A 27381-nucleotide genomic window follows, 5' to 3' on the forward strand; every position below is an offset into this window, starting at 1 on the left:
GCCTTTGTTACTGATTCACAGGATGAAAGGATGACAGTGACCATCGCGTGGGGTTGGGTTTAGGGATTAAATTCATTGAGTGTTCTGTCCAATGCCAAATACTCATGAAGCCCATGTGGTGTGCTAGCCATCAGTCAGTCATTGCCATCTCCTGCTAAACCTCTAAGATGTGAGGTCCTCCATGTCCTGATGTTTAAAACTCAGATAACTAAGAGTGTGACCGTATTTGGAGATAACAACTTTTAGGGGGTTGCCATAGTAACAAAGGGTTGTTGGGGTAGTCTCATTTCATGCAGCTGGTACCCCTATTAAACAAGGAGATTAGGATATAGACATGTATATAGGAAAACCCCACAAAGACTCTAGGAGAGCTGTGTCTAACCTCAAGATGAGGAGGGGGCATCAAGGTGCTGACAACCTGAACTTGGTGTTTAAGCTACCTACTCTGTGGTATTCTATTTCGGCAGTCCTTAAAAAGAGGGTGTGAGGGACAGAAAGAGTTTATTTCTAAATTACACGTTAAACACTGTAAGATAAGAAATGTTCCTGGAAGCTGCTGTGTTTGGTCTGTTTCTACCAATTTCTTGATGAGGAAAAAAATAATTCTAAGCTGAATGTTCTGTTCTCTGTCCCTAAACTGCCATCTGTGGGATTTGGCTGGCAGCAGTTGAGCCTTAGATGGAGCATAGACACAAAGCTCCTGGGGTGGGTGGCGTAGCAAACACACCACGGAGCACAATGTCCACAGGCCAATGATTAGAGTCTGTCCTGTCAGGACTGGTTAGAGACTGGGTCTCAGGTAAGGCAGGCAGAGGTGAATCAGAGGGAGTTTATATTTAAAGATCACAGCTAGAGTATTTGTGTTTCCCTCCAGGTAGAGTTAACACACTTGTTCATTTAGTGTCATGAGAACAAAGTCATTAAACACTATAGACTTTCTTTTCCTTACGCCAGATGGGGTCATAATTTCACTGAAGCAGGTACGGGGATGACAGCAGCCACACGAACTGCTAACTGGCAGACCACTCTAAGGGACTTTTTCTTCTCAGCAATTTACACATCCACTGTTGTCTCCAAGCCCTTCCTTCCTGGCTACTCAATACCCTCTGTGTGACTTTCCCTCCCTTCAGCTGTCCCCAGCTAGGCTAGGGGACAGGCAAGCTCTGGAAGCCACAGAGGGAAGCCCCTTTGGTCCTATCTTCATTCAGTCCTGGAGACAAGGAACAAAGGCCTCCTCTTCCTCTCACTTCCTCGGACATTTCTGCTGCCAATGTGAAGCCCCAATGTATCTGTTGTCATCGGAGGGAACACAAAGACTGGAACAACTGTCGTGGAGTATTTCAAAGGTTGGTTCTATTGCCAGGGGAATGGGGTCCCCTCTTGATAACTAAAAGAATTTTAAATATGGACTCTAAATGGAGGCTTAAGGAAATCGGGTTAGTTTAAAACAAAGTCTCAGAGCAGCTATAAATCTCGGCAGCTACTTCAGGAGGAAAATGGAGAAGGAACAAGTCAAAAGTTTGAGCTGACTGGCATGGAGGTCAGCCACATGGCAGACAAGAAGGTATATAGAGTAAGGTATATAGAGTAAGGTATATAGAGTAAGGTATATAGAGTAAGGTATATAGACTGGTATATAGAGTAAGGGGAAACTTTAAGGAAACTAAAAGCACCAAAATTAAAACATACAGGGGCTCTGGCTAGCATCTGAAAAACAGAGACAGAAAAGAAAAAAGGAATTGGGGCAGAAAAACAGGCAGACCCAACAGAACTGCCCGGCAGCTTGTAGAACTGTGCTGGGGCAGAGGGGCTTCTGGGAAAGAGAAGTTTATTATCTTCTTAAAGGAATTCCTACCATCTCTTTAGCATGGTTAAGATGGGTCTTCCCAGGTGTCGGTACATGGCTAGGTGATTGACCTGCCCAACTGGGTTAACTTTTATTGTAAGACCTATCTCCACCCGAAGGCGGATTCTGTTCTTTACTCTGATCACCCCCTACTGAAAAGGTAACCCTAAAATCATCTAAGGGATGAGGTAAAATTGGGACTAGATATAACTCATGTTTTATGAAAATCAGGAGGTCCAGCTCCTGAGCTTTATGTCTGAATGACTGACGTCTGCACTGGAGTGCCAGTCCCCGCCTCCACAGAGGGCCTCTAGGCAAGGGTGCTCATTTAGGCGGAGATCAACCAGAGCATTTGGACCAGAGAACCAAGGACAGCTCTGGAACTGCCGTTCTGAGCGCACCTCTTCCTGAGTCGCCTGTCTGGTTCTATCTCTGGTTCTCCCCGGTTCTCTACATGAATGGAACACGAGGTTCATGCTGTAAATTGAAGGCAGGAAGGGATGGCACTTACTCTTAATCTTGAGGACACTTTCAGGTGGAGAATAGATGCTTTCAGGAGTTTGGCATCCCTAGAACTTCGTTGCCATCACCCTCCTGCTTCCTGTGACTGCCAGCATTTAACGGGAGCCAGCTAGCAAGGAGGCTGGTGCTTACCTGTGTCCCAGCCCCAGCAACACAGTGAAGAGAGAGGGTCAAAGCTGAGAAATGCTGCCCTACTAGCCACCAACTCACACACTCTGCCTCTTGGTTTCAACCGCATGAAACCCTGAGAGGTTGAATGGGCTCCATTGCACTCTCCCTTTACTTCACTCAGTGTCTGGTTGGGGTCCTGGGAAAGTAGGCCAGGCTTACCAAATCTTCTGAGTACTATTGTGTACCTTGTCCCTCAGGTCATGGCTTAGGAGGCAGCTGCCCACTTAAGGGAGCTGGCCTGAGGGATCACAGGGACAGACATGTTCAGCAAACTTAGCTTGCACAGACAACTGGGCCAACCTCTGGCTTACTTCCCCTTCTATCTCATGCAAACAATTCTATTTGTGGAGAACTACTACCACTGGAGATCTGAAGGGTGACTGGAATCTTCTGACGCTGCCCTTTCCAGAGAATGGATTAGCAGGAATTCCCTTACTTTCTGTCATCAGGAGTTATCTGACTCTCTCTGGCACAGAGATTGCTTTGGCTAAGGTTCTCGCTCTCGCTTGCACGCAGGAAAGGTATGCAGAATTCAGGTGAGAGATACAAGCCCAGAGAGCAGTGTTTCCCAGTGCTACAGAGCCCAGAGCCCTGCTGGTGACTGAGCTGCTCCCGTCTTTGCTTCACAAAAGCAGCTCAGCCTGATGGAACTGAGTCTAGGAAGACGATGGCCTTGGGCTGGCCAGGCATTTCACATAGTGTGGTTTTGGTCTGCCTGCTTCCAGCTAACACAACCAGGCCCACTTCTGACTCCTGGGGGTTGGCCAGGATGACAGTGTTAGGGAAGGAAACATAGGGTTTTATGATGAGCCCCTCCACCCCCTCCACCCCAGTCTGAGTGCCAGCATTCCTGAGCAACTGCTGGAGGAGCCAGGTTCAGATGGCAGGCTGTCCTGTGGGCTTGGAATTCCCCCTGGAGGTTCCCTGGGGCTTCCCTGTGTGAGCACCTCTGATCAGGGACTGAGGAGAGAAGGGTCATAGAGATGGCTCCATTGGAGGTGGGGCTGCCTTGGATGCACTGGGGGAAGAAAAGCTGTTAAGTTGAAAAGTCTGTGGCCAAAGAGCTTTTTGTGGGGCTCTAGACCTCATGGAAACTTACTTTTGAGGTTTGGAGGTATTAGCAAGAGGGGAGTCTGCTTCATGCGTGTGGTTTTCCCTGCTGGCGACTGCCGAGGTCTAGGCTGCAGGTGGCCAAGGAAATGGAGCTGGAGGTGGGTCTTCTCACAGCAGTTCCTAGGGCCCTGATGTGATCTGATTGTTGGCCATCCTCACAGACCCCTGCAGACCTGCACCACGATCTACCCACATCTGGAGAGCGAATGAATTGGGCAGGCCTTCAATGGGACTGGGCTCTGAGAGTAGGAATGCTTAGGTCCTAGGCAGGGGGCGTGCTGTCCAGTTATACTTCGAGCCTACCGTTCACTGATTCGTTTACATAAAGACAGCGGCTATGATGTATTGCTGTAACTTGGGTTGGGTGTCAGGCCCTGGGAACAGAAATATGAAGAGCCTGGCGTCACCTTTGGTGTGGACAGGGAATGGGGAGGTGAGCACAGGTAATGACAGTGTGAAGACGTCCTTCTCTGTAGTACGGGCCACGTTCTAGGAGAGGATCACCTAAATCAGACACACAAGACCAACGATGGCTTTGTGCAAGAAAGGCAAGGAAGCGGAGATCTGGTCCTGGTTAAACCCTGGATACCCACACGGTTTGTCAGTGCAGTTTCTTCTTGGTCCTTTTCTGTCTTCCTTCCACACCGAGTCTCTTGTTCTTCAATATTCTTCTGGGCTAGGGTCTCTACAAAGATTGTCTCGTGGCAACCCTATGAGAAGGCGGAGCCAGGCCACCAGCATTCAGATTCCTGCAGAGCTACTGCCAGTTTTTTTTTTTTTTTTTTGTTTTTTTGTTTTTTTGTTTTTTGGGTTTTTTTTGTTTTTTGGTTCTTTTTTTTTTTTTTCGGAGCTGGGGACCGAACCCAGGGCCTTGCGCTTCCTAGGCAAGCGCTCTACCACTGAGCTAAATCCCCAACCCCGCTACTGCCAGTTTTGAGAGGTTGGGCAAGCAAGTTAGAAAGCTGTCAGTGTGAGGACAGAATGAGCTAACATTGCAGAGTTCTCAGAACAGATCTGGCCAAGATCTGGCACTATGTAAATGTTGGCTGATACTTAGACAACTTCCCACTAAGGTGTGGATATGTGCTGTCCCCAAGAAAACTTATGCTGAGTCTTCATTTCCCTGTACTGCAGTGTCAGGAGGTGAGGCCTTTGGGGGATATCTGGGGCCTGAGGGATTTACCTCTGTGTATGAGATCTTGTCTTTCTTGAGAGATGAGGTTCGGTCTCTTGGCAATGAGCTGGGACTGAATAAGCTACCACTGTGAGACTCATTGTCCTAAGAAAGCCCTGTTTCTCACTGCTCTAACGTGGGGTCCTCCTGTGTGGTGTTGTATCATAGCACACAGTCCTTGGATGCAGCAGCCTGTCCTGGAATATACCCAGAGTGCCCTTCATACCCAGAGTGCCCTTCATACCCAGAGTGCCCTTTCCATGGTGTTACAGCCTTCCACTTGCCCCACATCCTGACCTACAGCGTCCTGTCACCCTGGCCTTAGCTGTGTCCCACTGAAACGCTGCAGTAGCTGACTCCAGTCCCACCCACGTGGTCCACATCTGGGCTCCTCAGACCATTCCCGGCCGTAATTTGGAGTACTCAGGCCTGCTTTGATTTTGCAGACAAGGAGACAGGTTGGTTGGAGAGGTTTCATGGGTCAGGGAAGTTCAGGGATTCAACCAAGGGAGCTAGGATGTTACCTTGAGAAATAGAGGGAGGTGGCAGGTGCTGAAGAGGAGGCAAATGGAGGACAAGCTGGTAGGCACACAGGAGCTGTATGAGTCAAGTGTGGCTTTGGGGATTTCTAAGTGGGATTGTTTAAATAATGAAGGCCCCAACTCTTATGTAAAGTGGAAATATCCCTCAACTGTCTTCTGATGCCCTGCATGAGTCTAATATATGGGGGTACACTGATGGCACCATGCCTGTCCACTGAGTGGAAAAAGAGGCTCCATAAAGTGGGGCTTTTCCAGGATGAGAGATTAGAAGTGAGAATCGGGCATTTCATGGCGTTGTGACCTTGGGAGAGGTGCAGTCTTTCCATTCTGGCTCTCCATCTGAAAACCACAGGGACACTTTCAGCCTCCTTCCAAGGAACCATCCAAAGGGGAGGTACAGGCCACTTCCCATAGCAGAATCAGACAATCAGAAGAGTACGGCTCTCCAGAAAATATGCAGCTCAAATAGCATTTTCCTAAAGAGAGGCCAGGTTAGTCCGCAAGGATGAATGCTGTTCACCCACTTCTGAAAAACACAGGTCAGTCTTTTCTTTATTTGAGTCTCATTTGGGATAATCCAGACCACAATCCTTCAGTTGGATCGCTGAACCGACACTCAGAAATGAAAGCCAGCTGACTAAATAAACAGTCGAGAGCGGAGAGGAAGCAGGAAATGCTGTTCCAAAGCTAATAACATTAGCAAGGATCCAAGGGACACACAATCCATAATTAATGTCAATTGGGAGGGAAAAAAAGAACAGAAAAACTTGAAATTTGAAACATGACCCAGAGAATAGACTCGTGGCTTTTCTCGTGCTTAGAATCCACCCACCTTCTTGGCCCATTTTTTTTTTTTGTTCTAACTGCCACATTTATTCAAATTCTTTGTAAATGTCTGAAGTCTGCACATTTAGACACTGAGATTCTATACTCCTTGCCTAAACTCCTGAATGACCAGCCAATCAACAGACACTCACTCATTAAAAACCTCAGTAAGTCACATGACCAGACATAGCTGATTTTAGCTAAAGCCCCAGGAAGGACGCCATTGTTCTCAAAGACTGGGTCTTAGAGACCTGGTTCAACTTGAGATAAGATTCAGTGACATTGAACAGAAAACCAGAGCAGACCAGAGCAGTCTATGTCCTTAGGTGGCCATGGATGCCTGGAGACTGGACTTCATCTGCAGGATCTACTCTGTAGGGAAAGCATTGTTCTGAGTCCATGGAAGACCCACTTTCAGTGAATCCCACTCAGCCCAACACCTATGTGCTCTTCACCAGCCTCAGCTAGGCTCTCATGTGACTATCCACTCCCTCTCAAGTGTGGTTATGATAGAAATGTCTAGCTGATCCCTAAAAGGTCATGAGCACCTCCCCCTCTGACCTCCAGAGCATAGACTTGCTCTGGCTATTGACTTGCAAGGCCTGTCATTCCCACCCCATGCTCCGGTGTTGGTATGAACCAGTGCAGTAGGAGCCGAGTGCCACATCACGCTTAGGTGAGGGGGCCCATGTCTGCCTTGTCTCACTTCTTTTTCTTCACCATCTTGTCTCACTATGGGACACAGAACCTGGGCCCCTGCATCACTATGTAGAAAAGGAGCCAGGAGGATTATCTGACCAGAATTGTCTGGTGCAAGTCTGTGTGTACAGGGAATAAGGCCGCCTGTTTAGATGTTGGGACAGGAGTGCCGTTGGTCGCAGCCTTTGCCTGGGTTGTCTGAAACGTGCCAGCTCAGTGATGCCAAAGTTGGCTCCTCACCAGGTGGGATTCCCCCCCTCTCTGCAGAGCACACCAGTCCACCATGTTCCCCATGCCTTTGCCTGAATCCCTCTGGGTGTGTGTTTCCTACCCTCCCTGTCGAGCCTCTCTTTGTGAAGAGGTTGAGAGCATGAGTGGAAGTCAAAGGCTTTGTGTTTGGGTCAGAGTTCAAAGGCCAGCGTCACCCTTGACTGATGTGAGTTCTTGAGCGAATGGTTCCTCTCTGCGCTTTTACCTTCCACGGGCCATTCAGAGAACAGCTTGCAGCACGATTGTGAGGCTAAAGGGCAGATTCCGTATAAAGCAGCAGGAGAAAAGTCTGAAAAGTCTGTCTCCGAAGGATACCGAGGGTAGATCTGAACCTCCATGATTGTTGGTCCTGCTGATGAGCCATGTGTAGATGTGCCAGCTCTGTCCCTGCTAGCTCCCCACAGGGCCTGGTGTCACCATCCCAACACTCAAGTTCTTTGTTATTGCTGAAGACCCCAGGATAGAAAATTAAGAACCACCTAGACAGTGCAGAGAGGACGCCCCAGGAATTCAGAGCACTTGTGGGGTGACAAGGTGTGGAAGGAAGAGGAGAGGGGTCATGAGGTGCAGTGCCCAGTTGGCAGTGGATACTCAGCCCTCTGGACTTACAGCCTCCACATCTGCAGCCTCAGCTGAGCTCAGACACAAAGAGCGAGAGAGAGTGCTTCCTGCGCAGACTTTTTGCCTTGTTATTCCCAAAGCAACACACTCTGACAACTGTTGGGACAACATTCCATGACACCTCGTAAGTAATCTAGAGGTGATGAAGTGTACAGGACGCTATGGGTAGGTCACAGGCCAAGTGCCATTTTATATAAGGTCTTTGATTGCTCTTAGGTTTGGTGTCTGTGAAGGATGGGACATTCTGGAAGAGATTCCCAGTGGACACCGATTGGTGTAAAGTACAAGCTGGGGCTGACAAAATGGTTCAGTGAGTAAACATTATCTGTGTCATCTCCAGAGGCCACATGAAGCTGGCAGTGCATAGGTCCACAATCCAAGCTCTTCATGGGGAGATGGGGGTGGGTGTGGAAGCAGGAGAATCAGCCGGTGAGCTTGGCATGTCCAGTGGGGAAAATGAGAGACTATCTCAAACAAGGTAGAAGGTAAGGGCTTCTGAGGTTGCCCTCTGACCTCCACACATGCATCGAGGCATGAGAGAGTCCACTTTCCCACACATAAATATGCATAAACATACCATACACAGGCATACTTATATACAAACACAAAGATTAGGGGAAAGAAGAGAGGAAGAAATAAGGAGAAAAGACTGAAGAAGGAAGGCAGGAATGGGGAGGGAAAGAAGAAAAGGAAGACAGACCCAGGTGTGGTAGTACATGCTTTCAGTCTTTAGTTGGAAGGAAGAAGCAGGTGAGTCTCTGAGTTTGAGGTCAGCATTTATTCCCTTCTGACACACCACGTTCCAAGCCAAGTGCAGCTTGGTCTGTCTCAACAGAAGAACGTGAGTGGTTTCAAATTGTTTTTCTCTAAGTGGACCATCCTCCTGCTACCAGAGCTTCCTTTGAGTAGTAGGACAGGCTATATATATTGAACATACACATTTTGCCTATGTAAATATTCACTCTATAATCAGGTTCAGAAGCTCATTTTTAAAAGCGATGTTCACCCAGCAGCATTTATTCCCTTCTGACAGGACCAAGGAACCCTGGAGGTAGAGGTGACAGGGCACAAGAGCAATAGAGCAGGCTAGGGCATAATACAACACTATACCATGGTGCCAGCTCTGCCAACTGCTGAGTGGGTAGGAGAAGCAGACGACACAGGACAGATGTCCCCGTGAATGGTGTCAAGCCCGTGACTGTTGGCCCTGTTGCAGGTTCTGATGAGAATCTGGATCAGTTCACAACTATGAGCCCCTGCCTGGTCTGTTTGCAAGGCTCCTCCGTGACATAGGCTCAGATCACAGAGGATTTAAACACCACGACACTCCTCCTATTTTCTTTTGTACTTTTTTCAGAGAACCCCAAACATCAGTATTATATGCTGTATTCACATCGCAGGATCCCAACTTCTCCCCTCCTCCAGCTCCCACTTACATTCATGACCCCTCTCCTTTAATTCTCGTCCTTATACACACACACATGTATACATATACATACACACATATATACACACACACCACACATACAGAAACATACATACATACACATATATACACTCACACCACACATACAGAAACATACATACATACACATATATACACTCACACCACACATACAGAAACATACATACATACACACCACACATACAGAAACACACACACACACCACACATATACACAAATACACATACACAACACACACACGAGTGTGCGTGCACACCACTGAGTCCATTTAGTGTCACTAGTATGCATGTGTGTTTAGGCTGGCTACTTGGGATTGAACAACTTATCAGGGGGTTACTCACGCTCCCCCTCACTATTCATCCATTTATGGCCTGTAGCTCTTCCCCTGGGGTAGGGCCTTGAGAGATTGTCCCCATCCACACTGGCATGACAGCTAGTGCTGTCACTGTGCACAGAACCTGATCAGGCAACATTTGTTGCGATTTCACAGCTGCAGTTTCTCTGTCACATACAGGAGACACTATCTATCTCTCAGAGGACATCCTGGTCCCCTGGTTCTTACTGCCTTCCTACCCTTTCTTCCATGGTCTTCCCTGAACCTTAGGCATAGGGGCCGTGTGGATGTATCAGTTGGGGTTGGGTACCACACTGGTCATGAACTCCCTCAATCCTGTAGAGGACTGACGGACCTGGTGTCTCTGGACATCGGCAGTGAGGAGACATGCTCAGTGTGGTTCATGAGTGTTGCCCTTTCTCAGTTGTGGGAAGCAGCTGTGAATCTGAGTGAGTCTGTACTACCACCGCAAATGTCTTCCTAAGATACCCTGAAGTCCTCAGTAGTCCTTAGGGGGCCTGGGAGTGGGGGCTTTGGCGGGGGTGGGGGAATTACCATTTCACAGCACTAAACCTGCGCCCGTGTTTTCTTCTATAAAATGCTAACATCCTTCAGTGACAGGTGCTCTGGTGGGAGCTGGGAGAACCGGGCAGGAAAATGTGGACTGAATTTTAGCACAGAACCAGATTTTAGTACTTGTCTTCTACTGTTCCTGGGTGGCATTTCAGACTCCTTGAACCTCAGCTGTGGGCCCCAGGAAGCTGTTGACAGGGACTTCCTCATTCTGCCAGGATTCTAAAGTAGAGGTAAGAGTGAACATCCCTTCAAACTTGATAATCTTTTTCCAGAGAGCAGCTAACAGGGAAAAACATGCAGGAAGGAATTGGGATCCTGGGCCCTGACAGGGATGGCTTCTGTGGAGATCTTATTTTTTAGAACAATCCACAGAGCACAAATCCAAGAAGTGAAGCTAAAATAGTCCTGAGCTGATTGGATATCAGAGCTCTTGTGCTCTGTCCTGATACCCAAAGTCAAACTAAAAATACAAACTTGAGGTTGTACACAACACCAGAGTATGTGCTCTTTGCCAGAACAGGAAGTCGTGCTAAATAATGGATATTAATTCTTACGTTCTATAGAGGCCAGCAAAGGGCATCGCAGCACAGACAAGGTCAGCTCTTGGGGAGTGAAGTGTTCACCTTCCATATAGGCAAGGAGAGATCACCAGGATGGCCTATTAAGTTCCCAGTCACCTGTCTCTGGGAAGCAGAGTCTCTCTGTCCTAAGCTTCTCTAGGAAACCAAGCCTTAGAAATAGCTATGACTACTTTGCCTACAACTTAGCACTTGGCTTGTGGTTGAAAAATAAGCTGAGGGGCTGGGGATTTAGCTCAGTGGTTAGAGTGCTTACCTAGGAAGCGCAAGGCCCTGGGTTCGGTCCTCAGCTCCGGAAAAAAAAAAAGAAAAAAAGAAAAATAAGCTGGGCAAGCCTTGCTTGTTCATCTGATTGCATTGTACTTGGTTTCTTGTCCACAGTTTTGAAACTTGGGACTGACCGCATCCCTCACAAGGGTGGTGCTTTCTATTTGATATCCGTTCAGTTTGTGTGTTCTTAACCCAGTACTGAAGCTCAACTAAGAAACCAAAAGGCCCAGCAGTGTTTGACACTAGCAGTGTGTGTCTTACACGCTAGGCCTCTGGATATAATGCAAAACTAACACGACTCCGCCCCCCCAAATCCTTTAGATCTGTCTCCAGTTACTTCAGCCCTGAATAGTTCCTGCCTAACCTGAGATCTCCAGGAAGTATGTTGGACTTTATCTGGCTATGGGCTCAGCAAGTCAAATTTGCCCATAATTCATTTCCTTCTTTTTCTTGTGCTGCGCATGCAAAGCTTGGTGATAGGTTCCTCTGCAGTGGGAAACATACTTAAGATCATTTCTACTGAAATGCTTTTCTTAGGGCTAGGTTTGCAGCAAAAACAATTATGGCACAGAGTATGAATCTTCCCATTTGCTTAAAGACCTAGGAGGCATCTGGTGATAGGATTCTAGAATCCCATCAATCTGTCTACCCTGCCTGAAAGATGAAGACAGCATACAGTTGGTTGGTTCCACAGTTTTCTTCTAACTAAGCTTTCTACATATTGTTCTCATCAAAACACACACACACACACACACACACACACACACACACACACACACACACACACGTTTTTCAAACAAACTTTCACTAATCTGTCCTAGCTGGCCTTCAAGGTAGTCCAGCATGGTCTTGAATATACCATTCTCCTGCCTCCGTACCCTAAGTGATGTGGTTACTGAAGAACACTATCACATCAGGGTTACGTGGTGCTGAGGATCAAATCCGGGGCCTTAACCATACTAGGTAATCATACTACCACTGAGTCACATGCCCTGTCCTCCACCACCACCTTATAATCATCAATAATAACAACAGCTAATGATTATTGATCATGTGGTGTATATGCAAGGAACTGTGGCACTTCTCACACATATGACCTCATTTCCACTCTCATAACTGTCTACGTCACTGTAATTTCCTTTTACAGATCGGGAAGTAAGAAGAAGATGGGTAAAATCGCTTGCCCAATTGCACACGGTTTATAGACGGCAGAGTTAGCAGTAGTCCATTTTATCTGACTCAAAATGCATGTTCTTACTCCTGGCCCTAATTTGCCTGTGAAATCAGAGTTGATGATAGAGAGGAAAAAACCCTGTTTTATTTATTTATTTAAATTTTTATTTTTACTTATGGTGTGTGTCTTTTTGTCTGTGTTGAGGGTGTGTGCAAGCAAGCTCAGGAGCCTGAAGGGGCCAGAGGAGGTTGTCAGAGGCCCCTGTGGCTGAAGTTGTCATGATCTGCTGTGGAGCAGTTGTGAGCTGCCTCAGATGGGTGCTGGGAACTGGACTTGGGTCCTCTGCAAGAGCTCTGAACCACTCTCCGGCCCCTAGAAGTCTGGCTCTACAGCCAAGGGTAGCCACATGACATCCTAGGATCAAATGCGTGGTTCTTATTCATTTCCAGATGCTCCTTCTTCCCGCTCAAGCTTCGGTGGGACATGACTCCAGGGTAGGAAGTCAGAGTGGGGGAAGTGAAGGACAAAGGGGGAGGGTGGAAGACTCTGAAGGGGACACAGGGGACCACAGAGAACGGGTTAATGAGGTAGGAACACCGTGTGACTGTGAGAATGCCCACCCATCAACACTGACATCTAAGGGTGGGGAGATCTGAGGACTCCATGCAGGCATGTAACTGCCTTAGCATTTGCAGTTACAAAGGCTGTGTGCTCTTTGCAGGCTGGTTAAAACCTCCTTATCTTGTTTCCACCCTTAACCATCCAACAGAAACACAGACACCCCCAACACCCACTGCACCTCAACCACATAGCAAGGGGGACACCCCAGGAAACACCAAGCTAGTGGGCAGCAAATGTCAAGAGAAGACTGCTGTCCACGCCCACCTCTCAGACCCCCTTTCCTCTGCATCCCACGCTGCAGGAATGTTTGAGCGGCTTCTAAGGTTTAGTGTAAATGGCTAGCCTCGTCAGAGATAGGCATGCGTGCTGTCTGATACTACACAACCTTGGGAGGTAGGACTGTTTGGGTCTCTTGCTGTTTCATAGGCTTTGCTGGTGCATAAGTCCACATTCCAGGGGTCATGGTTCATCTCTGCTGGCACAAACTGAGAGCTTTTTACCATGCATTTTGTTCTCTTCAACCAAGCAGCTGCCCTAACTAAAGTCAAGTAGTCATTGCCAATGTACCCAAGGGCAAATGGGGGTTGTAAAGCCACAGGTTTGGGTTAATGTTTGCTTCTGTTTATATATTCCTGGATAGGCTATGGAATTTGCCTAATGATTATGTTTTACTGAAAAAGTTAATCAATGTCTAGAGGGCTAGCTATAGACCACCACAGTGATAGGGAAAAGTTGGACTCCAAAGTCTCATCTCCAAGGGCCAGGTCTCTGAGTAGAGTCACAGGAATGGTACAGTGAACAATGAAAGTGGCCAGAGGGACTGTGGGGCTGTTGCTGACAGCCTGACCTTCATTTTGTAAGGCGTTAGAGTCCAACTATTAGGGGTACACCACTAGGACATCATGTGACCAGGATTACCCATCTCACCCAGCCACAGCCATACTTCTTCTGGCCCCTGTATCACCTTCAATAATGGACCAGTACTATTTCACTAGGTCGCTCTTTGCCCTTGGAATTGTTGACCAGAGACGCCCCTGAAAATTTGTACAAATGTGTCTGACCTTGAGCAGGTATGTGTGTGTGTGTGTGTGTGTGTGTGTGTGTGTGTGTGTGTGTGTGTGTGGCGGTGCTGTGACATCCCGGTCTCAGTTGCTGATTCTAGTTAAGAGAAGGGAGAGAACGGGAAACTAGTTACAACCTGCTGCAACAGGGTCTGCACAGGAGCATGTGAGAGAAGCTAAGATGGACCAGAGCACAGCCTTGGGGCTGGGGAGACCCTAAGAGAAGAACATTTAAGACTAAACAAATACTAAAGAGGAGGTGGCACCAGGTGCTAGTGGTGCACACCTTTAATCCCAGCACTCAGAGGCAGAGGCAAGAGAATCTCTGTGGGTTCAAGACCAGCCTGATCTACAGAGTGAGTTCCAAGACAACCAGGGTTACACAGGGGAAAAAAAAAAAAAGAGGAGATGGGGGTTTGCCAGGCCGGGGTTGTTGTTGTACAGAATAATAGTCTCCAAGGACATGAAGGCCTATATAGCTACTAGGTAGCAAACAGATTTTGGTGACGCGATTAAATGAAATGAGAGGCTATCCTGGATTATCCAAAGATTCTTCAGTGTAACCACAGTGTCACGGGTTAGACCTGAACTGTCACCATAGGCTTGTGCTTTGAACATTGGTTCCCTCTGCTGCCCCAGTGGTGCTGTCTTAAAGGCTTTGGAACTTTAAGGAGACAGGCTTAGTTGATAGACAGATGCTTGGTGGGTTGCTAGGTGTGGGACACTGAATGCTGTACCCTCGTCCTTGGTCCTGACCACTCTACTCACTGGTCCCCTGTGATATGGGGAGCCTCAGGCACTGGCAGGAGCTCTGTCTTGTCTTTCCCACCATGATGAGCTGGAACCATGAGGCAAAGTAAACCTTCTCTCCATTCGTTCTGTCAGTTTTCTCCTCCTCCTGCTGCTTCTTCATCATCATAATTTTTTTCCCTTTTCTTTTTTTCGGAGCTGGGGATCAAACCCAGGGCCTTGCGCTTACTGCTGAGCTAAATCCCCAACCCCCATCATCATCATTTTATGTGTATGAGTGTTTAACTCGCATGTCTGTCTGTGCCTCATGTCCACAGAAGCCAGAGGAGGGAGTCCGATCCCTCACGGGTGGCTGTGAGTTGACATGTGGGTACTTGAAATCAAACCCAGGTCCTCTGGAAGAACGTCCAGTCCTCTTAATTGCTGAACCATGTCTCCAGCCCCTCTGTCAGGTATTTTTGTCACTGTGATGCAAAATTCAATATCACACACACACACACACACACACACACACACACACACACCACACGTGAACTTATGCTCACACATTCACAAACGCACACACTCACATACATATTCACACATGCACACACACATTCACAATACTCACACACATGCTCACACACTTACTCGCATGTTCACACACTCATACATATGTTCATATAAGCACACAGTCACACACATGCTGACACTCACATATGCACACACATGTTCACACACATGCTCACATACATGCACATGCACACACACACAGTGGGGCTGAGACACACATAGACAGATCATGAAGGAAGCAGGAAAAGCATCTGTCTAAAGCAGAAGAGAAGGAAATTTGGCCTCAAAGGCAGAGATCACGGTGATGGGCTGTGATGAAGGAACAAGGAAATTCAAGCAAGGGAGTTGAGCCCACCCTGAGAAGCCAATGGATTCTCTCCCCCAAGACTCCAGAAGGAACGTCCCTGGCAGCCCTTTGTTTTTGGCTCATCCAAACTGATGTGTGTATAAAAAGAGAGAGAGGATATGTCCCAGCTTTCAGCACCACTGCTGTGTTGAGAAAAGGATAAAGAGAAGATGGATGTGTTCTAAGCGGTCTGGAGGAAGGGGATGCCTCTGCGGGCCATAAGACATCCCTTCCCCCTCAGGGACCAGCCTGAGGTATACACAATGGTATAGTATAGAATAGAGTTTATTCAGGGCATAGGGAAGGTAGTAGGCAGAGAGAGAGAGAGAGAGAGAGAGAGAGAGAGAGAGAGAGAGAGAGAGTAAGTAGAGTGAAGCCTGGCCATGGGCACATGGACAGAAGGGGGAAGGGAATAGGGAGAGAGGGGACAAAAGGGGAAGAAGGTAAGAGCAAGAGAGCAAGAGAGTGAGGAGGGGGCAAGCAGCCCCTTTTATAGTGAGTTAGGCATACCTGACTGTTGCCAGGTAACTGTGGGGTGGAGCTTAGACAGAACGCTAACACAAACCAACCCCAAGACTTCTGGCCTCCAGAATTCTGACAGAACTACATTTTCTCTTCATCACATCAAGTTTGTGAAATGTGTTACTGAGATAACAGGAAGCCAATACTGGGACTTGTGGAAAGGGAGGAACTCGGGATGGGGTGGGGTGGGGTGGAGTGGGGTGAAGAGAATGACAATTTCTGAGCGAGAGGCCTATTCCAGGGAGGAATTAACTAGGGACTGGGAGATCTGTTCTAAATGCAGGTGGTATGATCCCCAAAGTCCGGGAGCCCAGAAGGAATGCAACAACATTCTGAGGGTTCTGGATGTTGTGTACAAGGCTGTGAGATGTCTGGGCGCCATGCAGTACTGGAGCTGTGAGAAACTCTCTCAGGCAGGAGTACTCTACGTAATGGCTTAGAGCAGCAGCGAGATGTGGGGAAAGATGACAGAGGCCGGGGACCCGAATGTTTCTGTTTACAGTTTGGGCATCTTTGGCAGAGAGCTAGTGGACAAACTGAGAGTGACTGTTTCAGAGTCATGTATCTTCAAAGACGGCAGGAGGAAGAAGAGAGATTCGGGGAGGGAGTCCCCGAATGGAAAAACTAGACGCATAAAAACAACCAAATCAACAATTATGTTAAATGTAACTTAACTAAAATGTTCCATTTGAGAAGTCAAGAGTCAATAGATCTAAAACAGCAATTCAATATATAAAGCCAGTGGTGGGTGGGAAGCAGGAGCATCAAAAAAAAAAAAAAAAAAAAAAGACATTGTGTGTTTCATGGAGGAGGGGAGTCTTAAAACTCATTTTTCAGAGCATCACAATCCTGATAGCAAAGTCAAAGGAAACATTTGATGAGACAAATCGCACACCAGTAGTCTCCAAAAACCTTTAACGATCAGCAAGATTGAAAAACTGATAAGCCAGCAACTGTCTATATAGGCACAGGCCGTCGAGGCATTCACAGAGAAGGTAACAACGGGCCGGTGAGCATGTGGAAGGTGTTGTGTTGTGGATTTGCTCTATTTGTGTATGTGTGTACCTGTGTGGGTGCAAACGCCAGCAGAGGACAGAAGGTCATCCACTTCCTGTCCATCAGAGTTATAGTCCGTTGTGAACTGCCATGTGGGTGCTGAGAACTGAACCCCAGTCCTCTGCAAGAGCAGCCAGTACAGACACTGCCATCACTCCAGCCCTGTGTGAAGGTCTGTTCACCATCCCAACCATCGATCGCTGGAGAGATGAGAATTAAACCCACAGTGAACGGTAGTACCACATATCCACCCTAAGGGCTAGAATTAAAAAGACAAAATCAATGTATGTCCTTCAGGTATCAATGCACCACAACCCTCACGGATTCTCTGTGAGAATGTAGAATGGTGCAAACACTTCAGAAGAAAGTTCCTGTGGTTTCTATAAACCTAGATCTTCTGACACAACAGCTCAGCAGTTTTACTCCTAAGTATTCATGTAGTAAAAATTAAAAGCAAGCCCATGAGAGCCTTATGCTTACCTACAGAACCCGTGGTCAAGTATAACACCTTTATTTACAATAGTTAAAGCCCAGGAAACTGTCTGAGTGTCAGGAATGAGGAGATAAACCATAGAACACACACACACACACACACACACACACACACACACACACACACACAGAGTCAGCACAGAAAAGGAATGAACTAAAACAACAAACGCTGAGGTTTTAAATACAGCACAGAATGGTAAAAAAAAAAAAAAAGTCTTAAACTACTGCTCTCTGATGGGAAAAAGTCAGGATGGATTTTGATGTAGAAAAGGCAAAGTGTTCAGAACTTTGATGGGGTGATGCTGATGAAGGACCGTGGTACCCAGGTGCGTGCATTTAGCAAAACACGTTAGTGCCGAGTGTGGTGGCACGCACCTTTAATCACAGCACTTGGGAAACAGACACAGAGTCGGTGGATTTCTGAGAACTTGAGGCCAGCTTGGTCTACAAAACAAGTTCTAGACCAACAAGTCAAGACAAAACCACTTATGATTTCTGGCTTGTGTTCTCGTAACATTTTCAAACATAATTATCTGCAAATACTGACTTTTGATGTATATAGGCTAAGACATTTATAGGTAAATGCAATTGATTTAGAAAGACATCAAAAAATAAGATGGATGGATGGATGGATGGATGGATGGATGGATGGATGGATACATGGACAGGTCAGTGGGTGGATGGATGGATGGATGGATGGGTGGTTGGGTGGGTGGGTGGATGGGTGGGTGGGTGGGTGGGTGGATGGGTGGAGAGACAAAGGACAGAAGGACAAATGGAAAGATATGAGAAAAGCAAATATATAAGATGTTAACGTGGGGTTGGGGATTTAGCTCAGTGGTAGAGCGCTTGCCTAGCAAGCGCAAGGCTCTGGGTTCGGTCCCCAGCTCCGGAAAAAAAGAAAAAAGAAAAAAAAAAGATGTTAACATACAGAATCTAGAGGGAGCATGTGAGTGATATAGTTTTTTGAGCTTTCCTACATGTCTTGGCAGAGAAGGATAAGGACTGTAGGTAGATGGGAAATGAAAAGGGAGTCTGGGGACTCCTAGAATCAAAGGAATGTATGATGGAGATTCAGGCAGACCGAAATTAGGACAACCCTTAGGACACGGCATCCATCTCTCCTGGATCATGAAAATGTTGTGGGGCCATTAAAGAATATAGACACTTCAGCTTCCTTCTTGGAAGGACACGGAGTCTTCCCGGGCTCAGATGGGCCCTGTCTCCTATGGCCAAGGCTGTTCTTGACCTTCTGATGCTCCTGCTCTGTTTCCTGAGTGCTAGGGTGGGTTGCTGGTGTGTGGCCCCATATCCAATTTTATGTCGTGCTGGCAATAAAACCAAAGCTTCGATTTTCAGAACAACACCCCCAGCTCAGCCCCACCCTTAAAGCCCAATTCAGAAGATCTTCGTGGACTAAGAGTCTTCCTTCTCTCAGATCTTGTTGGATAGCCCTTACTGTCTACCAGCACTGGGATTATGAGGTCACAATTGCTTCTCGTTTCTTTGAAGTGCTATGAAAGATAGTATACAAAGCTAATAACATAAAATAAAGAACATTTTCATTGTTGGTGATCTCTTTACTGGGTTAACCCTGAACTTTGAGCTCACATTACCCTGAGAGCTCGTCTTAGCTCTCCATCCAAGTTAGAAACACCTAAGCTCTGGGCTGTTTTGATCACTCGTGCACCAGAAGAGGTGGTCTGGGGCCCAGGCTTTAGTTACTGTCGGGGTCTGGCTGGGGCACTAGTGAAAGCAGTTTGCTTTTCCTGGGTGACATCATCTTCATGAGCCAATAGTTTCTTACTCATCTTCCATATACAGGGAGTGCCCACTACTGACACCATAGCTGTCCTCAACAGATCACTTGGAGATTATCAATCATGTGTGGTGTCTGTGACCTCTCACACAGTCCAGTCTCTCCCATACGGACCGGTTTCTCCCTGCTGGGGATCTCTGATGCTTTTGAAACTACTCTCAACCCAGAACTTCTACCAGGCCTATGACTATTTAGTTTCCAAATAAAAGACAAACATAACCTTTAAATTTATAATAAGCCATTATCAGCGCTAGAACTGGGCAGATATGCTATTAGGATCTATTTTCCCATCAACAACCCCAAATTATTATTTACCATGTTCTGTCTGGGCAGCTCTTACTCCAACTGGCCAGCCCTCATGGCCATGTTTTCATGACTCACCTACCCCATGGCAACTTCTTTCTTTCTCCACCTTCTTCTCTCCCTCCTCTTGATTCTCCTCAGATCAGAAGCCTGGAAACCCCAAGCCCCACCTCTCTCAATTCTGCCCAGCTATAGGCAATAGGCATCGTTATTCACCAATCAGGGATAACCTGGGGAAGGTTACATAGCGTCACTTGGGTCTATGTGTAGATTCTCTTGTCCCTGAGGACAGCCTGGCCTTGCGGGGCGGGGGGAGGCAATATTTGCCATAACAATATACAGGAAAAGAGCAAACCTCAACATGTCTCTGTGACACTTGTGAGGACCAAGGTCTCTCTACACCAAGGAGAATGACATGATTCTTGTCTCAAGAATATTTCTCATGACTCTGCCCCAAGCTGCACACCTGTCTGTCTGCCCCAGCCCAGCAATCTGCCTTCCAGGCACACAAGGTCAGCTTTATGCCTGCATTGGATTAGTGTGGGCTCTTAGAAAAGCCACCTCCTCTCACATCTGCCTTCCAGAGTCATGGAGGGTGCCGATGCCTTGCTGAACACCTGTGTATCATGAACAGAACACCAAAACTTCTGCCCCTACAGATTGCCAAAAAACCAGTGAGGCTGGACACTAACTGAAACTACCACCTCCTTTCCTCTGTCTTCTCATAGATGGGGTCTGAGTTTGTACCTCGGTCCATCAGTCCATCGAAGATACAGTACCGTGAGGAACAAAGCAGTAGTGGGAGTCTCAGTGATGCTAATGTCCAACAGAAACTTAGAGAATGCCCACACAGGCAGAGTGGAATGAGACACATGCCCAAAATCAAGGGTTAATACTGACCAGGAGCCATGAAGCCCTGGGAGCCCTGGGTTTGCTGCAAGGGACAGAAAAGTCCATCACTCTGGGCTAAGCACTAAGCCAGGTTCTGATAGGGACACAGATTCCCAGCCTCTGCCCTCAGGACCTCTTTCACTCAAGTCGGTCTTCAGGGAGACCAGGAATTGCATTTTGCAAGCAATACTGGTGCTCCCAGTACAAGTGCTCCAAAGACCACATCAGGGAAAACGTCTTCCTCTAGAAGTGCCCGGGTGAATATTCTACACACATCTCAGAAAGTCACATCAGAGCAAATGGGGTACTTCCTTTTGTGTTCCCAGTCACTAGACAGTGGAGGACTCAACCTGGTCGTGAGCGTCCCCACCAATGTAAGGACTAAGAGTGACTCGAAAAGATTGTGTTAAGTAACTAGGAAGGCAGACTGATCCTCCAAGACTGTGATATCATGGCACTGCTGTCCGTGTCCTTTGACCTTGTCCCTGTGGAAAACTCTGCTAATGACAGCTAACTAACAGGCAGGACTCAAAGCCACTGTTGATTCTGTTAATCCCACCAGGTAAGAATAAGAGCATTACCACAGTGTTGAGCCAAATCTGAAGCAAGCATTAGTTAAATACAGGCTGGGGAAACAAGCTGGCCAGGTCCACTCCAGGCTTTCCAGAAAATGGCCATGAGCTACATTGGCCAGGAGCTTATAAAGGCAGACCCATAAGACTGTGTGTTTCCTACCCTCGTCCAATCTGGGGCAAGCATACATCCTGACACACTTCCCGCCTAGTGTGTACACGTGATCAAGCATATCCAGTGCTATCAGGTCAAGTGAACTTGCTTAGAGAAATGAAAACGTGGTTTATTGTTGGATGTGAACTACAACCCCAGCATCTCAGGACGCATCTGTCCTTGGCCAAGTGGGGCTTACAGGTTAGAGGCATTTGTTTAATGGAGCTCTTGGGCACAAAAACCCTAACTTTGGCTTTCACACTTTCTCACAGGAGGCTTTCTTGGAAGAACATGAAAGAGAACAAACTCAACAGAAAAGAACGGCTCAGTCTGAGTACCTACTTGGACGAAGGTTGTGAAGGTTGGGAACGGGAATGACCCTCGTGACCCACAGGTGCCTCGGTGTCAGGAAGCACACAGAATGCCAACCAGAAAGAGAGGTCAGGGATGGGACCCACCCACCCACCCACCCCGGCATCCTCAGGGGCCAAGCAGACTTTCAGGGACCTCAGCTCAGGTCAAATCAAAATGTGTGGCTTTGACACAGAAAGGAATTTCATGACAATTTGTTGGGATTTAGACCTAGGACAAACTGCTGAGGTGGATATTTTACCAAAGTGGACCTGGCCTCCAGGTTCTCCCAGCATCTCCTGGTTACAGGGCATGGCTGGCATTCCTTGCTCTCTGCCCTGAACAGAGAGGGAGCTGGGCTTCCTTTCACCCTTCCTCTCCCTGCACATGTGGCCCTTTGTCTTTTTCTTCCCCCTCCTCTCTGTCTCCCTCTCCGTGGTGACTTCATGACCCTCTCCTGTGTGGTTGGTGAACTTGTCCAAGAGCTGACCCCAATAAATCTGCTTTTATACTTTAATTTGGCTTCAGTTGACTCATCTCATTGGCACAGATAACTTAGCACAGCCCATGAGGTGGAGTTGGGGTTTAATAATGGTATTTTAAATAAAGGCTTAAGCAGAACGATTAAGAGACTTGTTCATGATGGAGTAAGACATACCCAAGAGCGCTGCTGCAGGTTCCTCAAAGCCAAGTCACAGCTCCTTTTGTAGAACCTAAATGACAGTAAATGATGACAAGGCAGTTCCTGAGAGGCTCCTGACAGGGTCTCAGTTGACACAGTGAAAGTCTAGTCCCCACAGAGGGAGGGGCATCTTCAGTGTCAAAGCAGTTAACCATTTTGTTTGGGATTTTTCAGGCAGGTCCAGGGAGAGGAATGAGGCTTCACCCAAGGGCATTTGCATTCAGGCCTTAAACGCACACCAGAGGCTGCTACTGAAACATAAAATATCAACACGTGAAAAAAATATCAACTCATCTGCAGTCTTTACGGAAAGCATTGACTGGAATCTTGCTTGTCAGATGGTGAGGCTTTAATCAGACCCTGGGATGACAGGGCTGCCTTCCTCTCTCAAGTCCCCCAAGTTTCCCTTTCTCTCTCTTGCTCTCTCTTGTCCTGGAACAAGGAGGAAGACAGTAAAGGGAGGTAGGTCTAGGCTAGAAGAACCAAGCCCACTGTAGAATGTGGACCCAGCAGGAGTCCAGGCCTCCATGTCTTGAAAGCTGAAAGCACCTGGGGCCCATGAAGGTCCAATCTAGGGGCAGTGGGAGGCTCCCACAGGAGCTAGAGTAGAGGCTAGGCCGTCAGGGTGGACAGCACTGAATCTGGAGGTGAGAGACCTACTAAAGCCAGAACCAGAGCATCACTGGGATCACAGGCCATGGGTTAAAGTGTTGTGGCCAACCTTCTGTTTAACTCACTGGGCTTAAGAGCTCCGTAAAACAAAACTACCTCTAAACTGTAAGCCCCGCTCACTGAGGATGGAGACTTCTTGGAGGGCTAAGGGCTGTGGTTCACGGAAGATAACAAACTGTAAACAAGCTTGGTTGTCCCAAGTGCACAGGATGTGCTTGTGTCTAATTGCAGGAAAGCAGGAAGTATGTGGCCCTATGAGTTTTGTCTTTATAAGTGCCTAATGTTATTTGGTGACGTGCTCTAAGCTTGGGTCTCCAGTATGTTTGTATCCATGGTTCCTGGAAAGTATTTAATAAAGCCTCTTGTTTGTTAAAATTCATTCATGGTCAAAGTAAATCTCTGAGCTACCCCAGACTCACGACAAGGGACAGGCATCAGGGCAGCTGCAGAAAGCAGGCCTTCATTGGGGTGACTCTACTGGGCACTCCAGGAGGACTTTGAAGAAGATTTAGGGACACTGATGCGTGGTTTCTGGGTAGGTAGCCTTTGGTGGTATATATGTCCCACAAAAGAGCATGACTCTGTGGGCCTCACTGCTGAACCTAATACTGTGTGGCTGGCCAAAGCAGAGGCCCAGGTGTCAGTAGAAAGCCTGGCTTTCCAGTCAAAGTAGATTCCCTGGGAGGAGAAGGAGGAAAGTCATCCCTGTTGGAAAGACTTTGCCCCTAAAAGGCTCGTGTGTTGAAGCCATGAGCCCTGGCTTCATCTGGTCATTCAGAGCTGATAGAACCACGCGAGTTCTGACGTAATTGAAGACAGATCTGTCACAATCTGGTAGCATTTCCAGGTGTTGTGAACTTGGAGGTGAGCCCCTGGGGTAGGTTCTGTACCTTCACAGGATGTCTCTGGTCTCCAGCGCCTGCTGAAGTGTCTCCCGGCTGCTATGAGGTGAACTTTCCTCCTCCACAGTACTCTTCTGTCATGATGCTCCTACTTTAACCGTCCTAAAAGCTACGGAGACACTGAAACCATGAGCCAAGGCGTCTTTTCCTCTCTTAAGTTCTTCATTTCTTGAGTATTTTATCCCAGAATTTAGAAAAAAGAAAACAAAATAAAACAATAACAACAAAACCCCAACTAACTCTGTGGCCCAGAGAATAAAAAGTTAAAAAGCTTCGGTCTGAGGTGCCCATGGCAAAAGCAACTCTAGACGAAGGGTAGGGTGGGCACTGCCATCCCTGGCTGCAGTGGTCAGGACCAACCAGAGACCGAGAGGGACCGAGAGCTAAAGGGGATGCCGAGAAAAAGCCATGTGTGAGTAGACCACCAGTGCATACTGACTGTTAAATCCAGGAGACTGTTGCAAGGAGATTTCAAAAATCCTCGGGAGGTGATTGTCCCTTCCCCCATCCTCTGGGTTGATCAAGCATCCGTGCTGCCCTGGAGTTCCTGGTGCCATGTGCCCTCCACGAGGCCACCATGAGCACAGTTCATATGGTTGCCAGCTCTCCTCCACCACACAGGCCTTCAGATTATTGTCCCATCGCTTCAGGCCCAGCCCTCCCTGGTTTCTTCCAATTAGCGATCCTCGCTGTGAGGCTCTGACATACTTCAGCACGAAAGCTGGCATTGTTCTCTTGGGATCATTTCTCAGGAAGCCATTGTCCTGGGGTCTGATGAAACCAGACTGGAGAGGACAAGGATGTGAAACTAAGGTCTGTGGTCATTGTGGTCAGTGCTGGGACGACACAGCAGGAGAAATGGAGACGTGAGGGAAAAACGAAGCCATGGGGCCAAGCGAGCGAACAGACAGTCATTAGTGAGCATTGTACTAGAGGCAGTCAATCTGTAAGAACCAAAGATGTCTCCCACACATTTGGATTCATGACTAGTCCATGGGACGAGCACACAGCAAGATGAGGCCCACCCACATCTCCTTCCTAGATGATGGGAAGCCCGGAGTGAGCATCAAGTTCTGTGCTGTTTTGGACAAACTGTGTCTAGTGTGTTGGTGGATAATCTCAGTGGGGGCTGCTTGTCATCTTTGCCCACCTGGAGCTGAAAGTCTGGGGTGAGACTATTCAAGGGAGCTAGATCAAAAGTAATGACAAGGGTCATGGACAGGATCAGGATGATTTTCCTCAGATAAAAAGGAAAGAGAGAAGGATGGAGAGAGGGAGGAAGGGAGAGAGAAAGGGAGGGACAGAGGGGGAGAGAGAGAGAGAGAGAGAGAGAGAGAGAGAGAGAGGGAGAGAGAGAGAGAGAGAGACCACCCTTGGGGGATGCTTAGAATGGGAAGAGAAAAAAGGAAGCCATTTTGCAGAAGTGAGTGGGTGTGCACTCACTACAGGACAGGTGACTAGCCTCACACAGTTTCTGTAGGCGCCACCTGCAGTTCCCTCTTCTTCCCTTCTCTAACCTCTGGGCCCAAAGTTCCCGTTATTCCGCATGGCACTATACCAATGTCTGATGGTCACTGTAACCCTGCCTTCTCCTGTTCCTTGACAGACAAATGGGACCGGCCTCATCTGGAGTAGGGGTGGAAGCCCCCAGGTCAGGGGCTATGATCTGGAGTGTGCTTCTATTTCCTGGTAATGGTGTCCTTACAGCCAATGTGCCTGGATGGGATCCAGACAATCTCCCCAAAGATTAGTCTGAGCTGGAAGGAAGATGCCAACGTTTGTTTTCACTTCTCCTAGAGCTGGTACCCATCCGTGAGGCCTGGAGATAATGGACAACAGCACATACAATAAATTTTAAAACAAACAAGAACTCCAGGAACGAGCATGCGGACCAGTGCTGGCTGTAGTGTGTTTCTAAGATGGGTCAGATGACTGTTGGTGACTGATTCCATCACCAGCCCCTCACAGGCTGTAGGTGGCAGACACACATTCCTGTCAGGAGGTGAGAATGGGACAGCAGGAAGGCAATAAGGTGACAGTGGGGGGCATGGGATGAAGAAGGGCAGGCATCTAGAGCAAGGGCTCTAGTTCTCCACTTTTTAAACTTTTTTTTTTATTTCGTTTTATGTGTACGAGGGTTTTGCTTGAAGCTATGTCTGTGTACCACTTGTATGCCTAGTGCCCGTAGAGGCCAGAAGAGAGCATCAGGTCCTCTAGAACTGAGGCACCGATGGGTGTGTGTGCTGGGAATTGAACCTGGTAGAGTGCTTACCCTTGAGCCATGTCCCTGGCCCTGGTTCCCACTTGGTGCTGAGCAAGAGCTACACAGCTTTCCCAGCCCGAGTTGCTGTGAGGTGGAGGTTTTAGACAGTGGAGCGTGAGAACCTTGGCGACAGCAAACATTCTTCAAGCTCCTCTGAGAAATGATGGCACCCTGGCTTGAAGGAACTTTGGTCACCTAAGCACCATGCAGGGTAGAGCCACCTGTGGACTGTCCACCCTGGAACTTGACATGATCTAAGAATATTTCTCTCTTGTGAGTAAATCAGGGAACTCTGAATTGATCTGTCACTATGGATCAGCTACTCTTAACCCAGGCTGGACCAACCTAGAATTCCAGGTAGGTGTCTGATGAATCTGGGGTTCACAAGCCTGGGGTTCTTGGAAGGACAGGGAAGGGACAGGACAGAGTTTGCTCAAGACTCGGGGTGTCAAAGTCAGGGCTGTGGACAAGCAGGAAGAGCTGCCCACCGTGGTGAGATGAAGGTCTCAATGAGGTGAGCTGGGCTTCCTTTGAGCAATACTCAAAAAGGGATGGTAAGAAGGAGAGCCTTGCAGTGGTAGAGCGCTTGCCTAGCAAGCGCAAGGCCCTGGGTTCGGTCCCCAGCTCCGGAAAAAAAAAGAAAAAAAAAAAAAAAAAAAAAAAAAGAAGGAGAGCCTTGGAATATGGGAGTGGGCGCATCACTCAAGATGAACTCTGGCTGGCTGTAGTGTGGTAAACACCTTTATTACCAGACTTTGGAAGGACAGCCCGGTCTATGTAGCAAATTCCAAGCCAACCAGAGGTGCATTGTGAGGCACAGTCTCAAAGTAGCGAAGACAAACCAAATTAAAACAGAACAGAAGAAAACTAAAGGGCCTCTGGGTCTAGTGTGTGCGGCACACTTGTAATGCTGAACGCTAGTATTCAGGAGACCAGGCAGGACTACTGCTGAGTTCCTGGCCCGCTAGTGCTACAAAGCCACAAGCAAGGCCCAGTGTTTAGGTGAGAGGGGGTGGGGTGGGGAGGAAGAGGGAAGGGAGAGGGGAGAGGTGGAGCAAAGCCCTAATGGTTTCTGGAAATGAGGGAGAGTTCCTTTAGCAGAAGGTAGCAGAAGCTACTGAGCCAGCCAGTCGACCACAGCAGGCTTTTCAGGAAGAACTTGCTGAGAATGGAAGGGGCGGAAACACAAGGC

At 47.8% G+C, this 27381-nt stretch overlaps 1 long non-coding RNA gene across 2 annotated transcripts; it reads left to right on the plus strand.

The window, feature by feature from the left end:
• Window positions 1–1130: 1130 nt before the first annotated feature.
• LOC134479711 (uncharacterized) lies at window positions 1131–27037 on the plus strand. 2 transcript variants are annotated; one of them, XR_015624762.1, is made up of 4 exons: window positions 1131–1346; window positions 21592–21759; window positions 22527–22693; window positions 25533–27037. It is a non-coding gene; the product is annotated as an uncharacterized LOC134479711 (long non-coding RNA). The 2 variants fall into 2 exon arrangements; XR_015624761.1 differs by lacking the exon at window positions 25533–27037 and having other exon boundaries at window positions 1133–1346; window positions 22527–23404.
• The last annotated feature ends 344 nt before the right edge of the window (window positions 27038–27381 follow it).

The sequence above is a fragment of the Rattus norvegicus genome, chromosome 7, assembly GCF_021556685.1.
Source record: "Rattus norvegicus strain SHRSP/BbbUtx chromosome 7, alternate assembly SHRSP_T2T, whole genome shotgun sequence".
Taxonomy (NCBI): Eukaryota; Metazoa; Chordata; class Mammalia; order Rodentia; family Muridae; genus Rattus; species Rattus norvegicus.